This window comes from Carlito syrichta, unplaced genomic scaffold, assembly GCF_000164805.1.
Source record: "Carlito syrichta isolate Samal-C Ts95f unplaced genomic scaffold, Tarsius_syrichta-2.0.1 Scaffold316283, whole genome shotgun sequence".
Classification (NCBI taxonomy): Eukaryota; Metazoa; Chordata; class Mammalia; order Primates; family Tarsiidae; genus Carlito; species Carlito syrichta.
Window position 1 is genome coordinate 371,141 of NW_007260379.1, and position 8,879 is coordinate 380,019.

Genomic DNA, 8,879 nt, shown 5'->3' on the forward strand with positions numbered 1-8,879 from the left:
GAGTCCAGCAGGTTGAGGCTGCAGTGGCTGTTAAGTGTGCCACTACATTCTAGCCTTGATGACAGAGCGAGACTCCAACTCAAAAAAAAGAGTGGGAGTGAGTGGATCAGGAGCCCCTGGCTCCACAAAGATGTCCTTCCCCACTCAGAAGGCCTTGGGAATGATGAGCTGTGAATCTCATGTCCCAGAGTACCTAATAAGACTCCTTTAGAAATCACCAGGGTCACAGGAAATTCCTCCCTGAAGCATTCTTTTTATTTTTTATTTTTTTTGAGTTGGAGTCTCACTCTGTTGCCCAGACTGGAATACAGTGGCCGCTACCGGCCACTGCAGCCTTGACCTGCTGGGCTCCGGCGATCCTTCCGCCTCAGCCTTCCGAGTAGCTGGAACGACAGGCGCGCGCTACCACGCCCGGCTAGTACCATATTTCTTCCATCCACTACCGTATCCCATCTTTACAATGAATCTCTTGCTACCAATGAAAACACTGAGAGATTTACATTCATCTGTTTTAGGCAAAGCCTGTCTTGATGTCTGAGAAAAACGTGGTGGAGGGGTAGCTATTCTGTGTGACTCTCAAGTCACTAGAGAGGTCTATTTTCTAGAACATGCCCATCTCTCACTCTTGTAGTATCAGGCTCTGAGCTAGGCCCTAGGAGGACCTCTAAGAACCAGAAGCAAAAAATGTGAATGTAAATAATAGAATACAAAGTGACAAAGACCTGCCCAAACATTAGCCCAAGCTTGCTAGGAAAGGCCGGCAAACATATCACAGAGAGAAGGAAACGTTTGAACCAGTCCTTTAAGAATAAATAGGGGTTCTCAATGTGCATCTAGGAAAGAAGTTCCAACAATCCTCATTCGTACCACCCTATGGTGGGCCATTCTCTGGGGGCATCTCTAATTCTCCTGATGTCCATCGCAGGCATTCGGAGAGGGATCAGGAGACAAGAAGGCCGGGATTTAAGGCCTCGGAGCAGCCAGGAAAGCTATGTGGATAATCGGAAGCCCGGGAGGGTCCTCCAGTTGCGCACGTGCTCTGGCCAGGAAGCGCTGGCAGGGCGACTAGGAAGCCTTCCCATCAACGCCCGCGCACCGGGGCAAGGAAAGGGTAGAATAGTTACCGTGTCATCCCGGGGCCTTCCCTCTGATTGGCCCGAGCTTCCGCAGCCCGTGTCTCTCCGCTCCAAGGAAAAGGGCGGAGTCTCGATGTAGCGTCACCGCTCTTCTCCCACACCCCGCCGGTACTCCCCTACCCAGCCACTCACAAGCCCGCTTCGAGAAGCCTTGTGTGACGTCAAGTCTCTCTCCCAGCCAACCGCGGCTGTGAGGGGCGGGACTCCCCCATGTCCCTCCCACCGCTCCTTCCCTATTCCTCCCCCTAACTCCTTACGCCCCTCCTCTTCCCTCTCTCCCCTTCTCCCGAAGACCGCCTCTCACGTTCGGTTTCAAAAGACTCGTTGCCCAATGAATAACAGAGTGGAACCAGAGTGGCGGCCCCTCTTGCCAATGCGCGGGCAGCGAGGGCGGAGCTCCTGGAGCGAGCCTCTGACGGCGGACGGCGTGTGACGCAGTCGGGCCCTCTGCGCGCTGCGCCCGAAGCGGCGGTCGGTAGCTGTGGTGGAGGCGGCGGTGACGGTTTCGTGGCGGCCGCGCGCTGCTCTGTGAGCGGCGGGTGGAGGACGGGCCTGCGCCCTCACTCCTGACACTTCTTCCCCACCGCGCCGCGGTAAGTCGAGAGCCGGAGTGACGGTGGCCGGGCGCCCGCAGGCTCCTCCTCCCCGGCGGGCGGGCGGGCGGATGCGCGGGGCGTCCCAGGCCCTCCTCAGCTCCGAAGTCTCGCGCCCGGCGCGCACCCTCTGGCCTGAGAGGGGCGGGGCCCGCGACCCTGCGGCCCCTAGGCCCGGCTCCTCAGGCCCTGGGAGGGAATCTGCTACGGCGGGGTCTAGGCCTGGGGCTCCAGTGTGCTGCCCACGCAGAGGAAGCATCCATTTCTCTGGTTGTACTCATTCATTCGTTCGGCGGTGGGCTGGCCTTTTCGCGGGGGCAGCGTCGTAACACCCTGAATACGGTCTCTGGGCACTTCCTTGACCGTCGGGCGGGATAGGCCTTATTTGCCTTGGCTTCTCCTGAAGGGAAATGGGCAGCCCGGGCGTTATGGTGGGTGAGTCAGAAGTTCGTTAGCTTTTTAAGATAATATCTGAGGATTTGGGTCGCTCCAGGGAAGCAAAAGATTCTTTTCTGTTTTCCCACGTGTTCCGTGTAAAGCCCAGATGAGGGGAAAGGTTGGGTTTCTGGATGACGGTAGCCATAAGGACCTTGGAAGTTGTCAGTCCCTTTACCCTGCATCATATACAAGTTTTGTAAATTGAGAGACTGAGGCCCGGAGTAAGAGACAGGATTAACCAGGGACATCTCCAAATAGTCTAGAGATGTTTCTATCTAGTACCTCATCCTCCCTGGATGTTCCGTTGTTAAGGATTCCCTTTGGGGGTGAGCATTCGGTCGTTAAAAGTAGTTGTAGTCTTTCTGATTCGGTTGTTACCATCTTTGTTCATGGTTAAGGTAATGGTTTCGTTAGTGGAACCCTGACCCGGTCCTCAAGAGCGAAACTTAAAAGTTGGTTAAAGAATGTCAGTGATGCTATGTATTGGAACAGATCGATAAAACTGCAAGTCATGGCTAGTTTCTCTTTCTAAAAAATCTGAATTTTTGAATTGTGTCAGCTGCTGGGTACTCAGAAGAATAGAGTCCAGGTAGTGACTTACAACAGTACTGGAATAGAAAGGAAACAGCAACAAGACTCAGAAAGCTAGACAGTAGTCTCTGTAGTTATTGTAACCTGGAACTCATGGCTCCTCTTAGGCACAGAATTAAAAGTGAAGTATTGTGGTAGAATAAAGTGAGAATATGAAACTCTGGAGGAAGAAACTACCTGGAAGAAAGAAAGAAACTACCTGGTCATTCCCTGTGACAGTTTTATAAATTCAAAAACTCTAATGAACCAGGTGACAGTATGTTTATTTGGTGGAAGAAGTCAGGCTATGTAAAAGGCAAACTGGACTGGATGGAGGCGCTGGGAAATAACTTGGATAAAATTATTTTTTCACTGAATGTGATGGCTCACGCCTGTAATCCCAGCACTTTGGAAGTGGATGCGAGAGGAGTGCCTGAGCCCAGGGATTCGAGACCAGCCTGGGCAACTTGGTGAGATTTCATCTCTACAATAAATCAAAAAAATTAGCTGGGCATAGTGGTGCATGCCTGTGGTTCCAGCTACTTGAAAGACTGAGGCAGAAGGATCACTTGAGCCCTATGCGGTGGCGGTGAGTGTGACACTGCGCTCCAGCCTAGGTGGTAGTGAGACTCTGACTCAAAAATACTAAAAAAAAATTTTTTCGACTCTTTCCTAAGATTTGATGAAGTTGCTGGATGCAGGGTTCACACTTTTTTTTTTTGTCTCCTAGGCTGGAGTGCAGTGGCACACTCACAGCCACTGCAACCTTGACCTGCTGGGTTCAGGTGATCTTTCAGCCTCAGCCTTCCAAGTAGCTGGAACTACAGACATATGCCACCTCGCCTGGCTAACTTTTTGATTTATTGTAGAGATGAAGTCTTACCAAGTTGCCCAGTCTGGTCTCAAACCCACTGGGCTCAGGCAGTCCTCTCACCTCAGCCTCCCAGAGTGCTGGAATTATAGACGTGAGCCACCGCCCCTGGCCTTGGGACTCACTCTTATAATTCTAGTACTTTGAGAGACCAAGACAGGAGGATCACTGTAGGCCAGGAACTCAAAACTAGCCTGGGCTACATAGCAAGACCCTGTTTCAACCAAAAAAAAAAAAAAAAAAAATTAGCCAGGCACTACTTAGGAGGCCAAGACAGAAGGATCACCTGAGCCCAGGAGGTCAAGGCTGTGGTGAGCTGTGATTGTGTCACTGCACTCTGGGGGTGGTGACAGAGTGAAGCTCTGACTCAAAAAAAAAAAAAAATTTTTTTTTGATGAAGTTGAATTAGTTGCTACTTTGGTCTGTTCACATCAGATTGTCATTGTGCTCTTGTTTAGGTGGCAAAACATAAACTGAAAACTAATAGTGGGTAAGAGAAAAAGATAACTAGTCTAAATAGTAAAATGTGAACAGGGCATGTTTTCTGTGATATTTTCTCAGTTCAAGCATCATCATCTTCTAGAAAGCCTTTCTTGGCATTCCCCCTCCTGAAAGCTTTCGTAACGCTTATTTGATACTTCTGTTTATAGCACATAACATTTTGTATTTTAGCTGTTTGTCTTTTTATTTGAGTGTGGTAAAATATTTTTGTCATATCTTTTTTTTTTTTTGAGTTGAAGTCTCACTCGGTCACCTAGGCTGGAGTGCTGGGCTCAGGTGATCCTTCTACCTCAGCCTTCCAGGTAGCTGGAGCTACAGACATGAGCCACCACACCCAGATGATTTTTTTATTTATTGTAGAGATGAGGTCTCACCAAGTTGCCCAGGCTGATCTCCAACTTGTGGGCTCAAGTAATCCTCTCACCTCAGCCTCCCAAAGTGCTGGGATTATAGGTGTGAGCCACCACCTGACCTTGTCAGATCTTTGTAGTCAGGTTGCTTGGCACATGGTAGACCCTCAGTAAGTGTGCTTGCTTGAATGAATAAACAAATATGGAGGAGTTAAATCTAAAAATAGTCAATAAAGAGACAGTGTATTTGTATGCTCCTGAAATATGGGGTCTAGATAAGGGGACCCATACTGTTTATATATTAAATGGTACTTTGGTACCTGACTCTATTCAAGTCCACTATGCCCTAGATGACTAAGAGCAAGTAGAATTTATAGGGAACCAAATTCACAGCTTTGAAAAAATTTGCCATATTTATTTCCTATATATGTATTTATTTTTTCAAAGCAGGATTTATTGAGGACAGAAAAGCTCCCACAGTGGGAGGGGACCCGAGGGTGTTGCCCTATTTATTTTTATTTATTATTTATGTGGTAGCAGTTAATCAAGGAAATTAAGTGTGATAGTACTAATGTTTATTTTCCAATAAAGATATTATATGTAGCTGGACTTGGTGGCTCAGCCTGTAATCTCGCGTCTTTGGGAGGCTGAGGTGAGTGGATTGCCTGAGCCCGCGGGTTCGAGACCCGCCTGGGCAACTTGGCGAGACCTCATCTCTACAATAAATCAAAGATTAGCTGGGCGTGGTAGCACGCGCCTGTAGTTCTGGCTACTTGGAAGGCTGAAGCGGAAGCCCAGTGGGTAGAGGCTGCGGTGGCCGGGAGCGGCCACTGCACTCCAGTCTGGGCGACAGAGTGAGACTCCAACTCAAAAAAAAAGATATTATATGTATTTGTGCAATTTGTTGAAAGATTAAGGGAGCCAGGCGTGATTGCTTAAGCATGTAATCCCAGCAGTTTGGGAGGCAGAGGCAAGTGGATTACCTGAGCTCAGGGGTTCGAGATCAGCCTGAACAACATGGTGAGACCAAGTCTCTACAATAAATAAAAAAAAACTAGCCAGACGTCGTAGCACGTACCTGTAGTTCCAGCTACTTGAAAGGCTGAGGCGGAAGAATCACCTGGGCCCAGTAGGTCGAGGCTGCAGTGGCTGTGAGCTTGCCACTGTACTCCAGTCTGGGTGACAAGAGTGAGACTGACTCAAAATAAAAAAGAAAAGCAAAATTGGGGAAAAATAAGTTTAGAGATTTAGCAATAAGTATTGGAGGCAAGATAGGTAAACAACATTTCCTGAGAATTTGGTGCATTCTTTGTGTTTGAAGTTAACCCTCTGTATTTGGCACAGTATGTCTGTAGAGCCAGGCTTCTCAGCTTTGGTATGATATTTTGGGCCAGATGAGTCTTTATTGTGGGGGCTCTAGTGTATTGAAGGATGTTTAGCAGCATTTCCAGTCCCTACGTATTAGATACCCATTACCTCCTCAGCTTGTAAAAATCAAGAATATCTCAAGAAGTTGTCAAAATTGCTCTTGTTTTGAAACTACTGTTCTAATGAAAACATTTCAAGTATTTTAGTAAAATCATACTGTTATCTTGCTTGGTGTTTGCTTGCATTGCATTTTGTTAAAGTATCTGTGAAAACCTTTAAATTTTCAAGATCTGGTATTGGGAAGCTGAAAAGCTGAGTCTGAGTCTCTTTCTTTAGTTTCTCTTCACTTCTGTGTAACCTCCCTTTCTCTGGCATAGGAGACATCAGGGTCTTGTTTGAAAGGGAATAGGCCATTGACTAAATCAAGCCATATCTGTCTACTTTGTGGAAGGGGCAAAAGAGCTTGTAGTTGAATTGATGTTATTAAATGTGATGCTACTGGGCAAGGCGTGCCTGTAGGCCCAGCTTCTCAGAAGGCAGAGGTGGGAGGATCACTTGCCAAGGAGTTTGAGGCCAGACTGGGCAATGTAATAAGACTGAGACCTCATATCTAAAAAAAAGTGATACTGTGTTTCCATTATCTTTCCATTTTACTAGTATGCTGCATAAATATGCGTTGACTGCATGGATCTTGTCCCTTATGCACAGTAGTTTAATAAATACTGATAATTGTTTGCCATATTAAAGAATTTGTACATAAATTCTTTGTAATGGGAAACATTTACCATTTTTTTCATAGGAAATAAGATTTCTTAAAAATATAGTTCAGCTGGGCATGGTGGCTCATGCCTATAATCCCAGCATTTTGGGAGGTGGAGGTGAGAGGATTGCCTGAGCTCAGGGATTTGAGACCAGCCTGAGCAACATGGCGAGACCTCGTCTCTACTATAAATTAAAAAATTAGGGCCGGGCTCGGTGGCTCAGTCTAATCCCAGCACTTTGGGAGGCTGAGGTGAGTGGATTGCCTGAACCCACGAGTTCGAGACCTGCCCAGGCAACTTGGCGAGACCTTTTCTCTATAATTAATAAGAAATTAGCTGGGTGTGGTAGCGCGCACCTGTAGATTCTGCTACTTGGAAGACTGAGGCAGAAGGATAGCCGGAGCCTAGCGGGTTGAGGCTGTGGTGGCTGGAAGCTTGCCACTGCCCTCCAGTCTGGGCGACGGAGTGGGACTCCGACTCAAAAAAAAAAAAAAATTAACTGGGTGTGGTAGCACATGCCTGTGGTTCTAGCTACTTGGACCGCTGAGGCAGAAGGATCGCCTGAGTCCAGCAGGTCAAGGCTGCTATGGCCATGAATGTGCCATTGCACTCCAGTCTGGCAACAGAGTGAGACTCCGACTCAAAAAAAAATTTTTTTTTTAAATAAAAAGTACAGCTCAAATTAGCTAAATCTGTGAAACTAAGAGTGAGTTTAAGCTGGTGGATAGGGTAGATTGGAAGCTGTGAAACTAAAGTGAGGCAAATGAATGAGGAGGAGGCTACAGCATTAGTCTAGGAAAGCACTTCCCAAACTTTGTGATCTCTGAACTCCTTTACACTTCAAAAAATTAAATCTGTTGATACTGTCTTAGAAATTAAAACTGGTAAATTTTTACTTATTTTAGGAACATTTATTGATTTTTAAAAAGATTCATGTTGCCGGGCTCGGTGGCTCAGCCTGTAATCCTGCGCCTTGGGAGGCTGAGGTGAGTGAATTGCCTGAGCCCGTGGGTTCGAGACCCGCCTGGGCAACGTGGCGAGACCTCATCTCTACAATAAAAATAAAAAATCAGCCGGGCATGGTAGCGTGTGCCTGTAGTTCCAGCTACTTGGAAGGCTGAGGCGGAAGGATCGCCGGAGCCCAGCAGGTCAAGGCTGAGGTGGCTGGGAGCGGCCACTGCACTCCAGTCTGGGCGGAGTGAGACTCCAACTCAAAAAAAAAAAAAAAAAAAGATTCATGTTAATATAAATAATAATTTTATAAAAAATACATTTAAAGCTTATTGAGAAGGCTGGCTTAATTGGAAGACCACGGAATGTACCAGTCTTCTTTTGTGACAGACAGTTGATACGTTGCTTTGGTTCAAGTAGTGGTGGCGTGCGTCTGTAGTTCTAGCTACTTGGAAGGCTGAGGCAGAAGGATCGCCTAAGCCCAGCAGGTCGAGGCGGCGATGGCCACGGGTGTGCCACTGCACTCCAGTGTAGGTGACAAGTGTGAGACTCCAACTCAAAGAAAAAAGAAAAATCATCAGTCAAGGGGAGAAAAATTGGACACCTGATTTAGGTCTGTCTTTTCATGAGCGGAATAGTTCATCCTCCATGAATATGTGTTGGAGTCACTCATAACTTCACATCTTTGTTTAGTCTTACTTCCTTTGACACAGGTTGCTAGTATCTGCAAGCCTAACCCTCTTGACAGAGTAAGCTTTTTAAGAAATAGGTAAATGGAAATAGGTAAATTAAAAATGTAGCTAGGCCGGTCGAGGTGGCTCCCAGCACTTTGGGAGGCTGAGATTGGAGGATTGCTTGAGACCAGGCTGGGGAACATAGGGCGACCTCTTCTCTACAAAAATTCACAAAAATTAGCTGGGTATGGTGGCATGCACATATAGTCCCAGCTACTGGGGAGGCTGAGGCAGGAAACTCACCTGAGTCCAGGAGTTTGAGGCTGCTGTGCTCTGTGATCATGCTACTACACTCCAAGCTGGGCCACAGAGTAAGACTGACTCTGAGCCGGGCTCGGTGGCTCAGCCTGTAATCCCGCGCCTTTGGGAGGCTGAGGTGAGTGAATTGCCTGAGCCCGCGGGTTCGAGACCCGCCTGGGCAGCGAGACCTCATCTCTACAATAAATCAAAAAATCAGCCGGGCGTGGTAGCGCACGCCTGTAATTCTGGCTACTCGGAAGGCTGAGACGGAAGGATCGCTGGAACCCAGCAGGTGAGGCTGCGGTGGCTGGGAGCAGCCACTGCACTCCAGTCTGGGCGACCGAGTGAAACTCCAACTCAAAAAAA

General features: G+C 47.6%; 1 protein-coding gene across 2 annotated transcripts in view; it reads left to right on the forward strand.

The window, feature by feature from the left end:
* The first annotated feature begins 1,316 nt into the window (after positions 1–1,316).
* Positions 1,317–8,879, forward strand: part of NUP98 (nucleoporin 98) — a 113,811-nt gene continuing 106,248 nt past the window's right edge. For both annotated transcript variants that reach the window (XM_008074057.1, XM_008074058.1), the window contains exon 1: positions 1,317–1,729. The gene's annotated coding sequence lies outside the window, so the exon portion shown is untranslated. The remainder of the gene's footprint in view (positions 1,730–8,879) is intronic.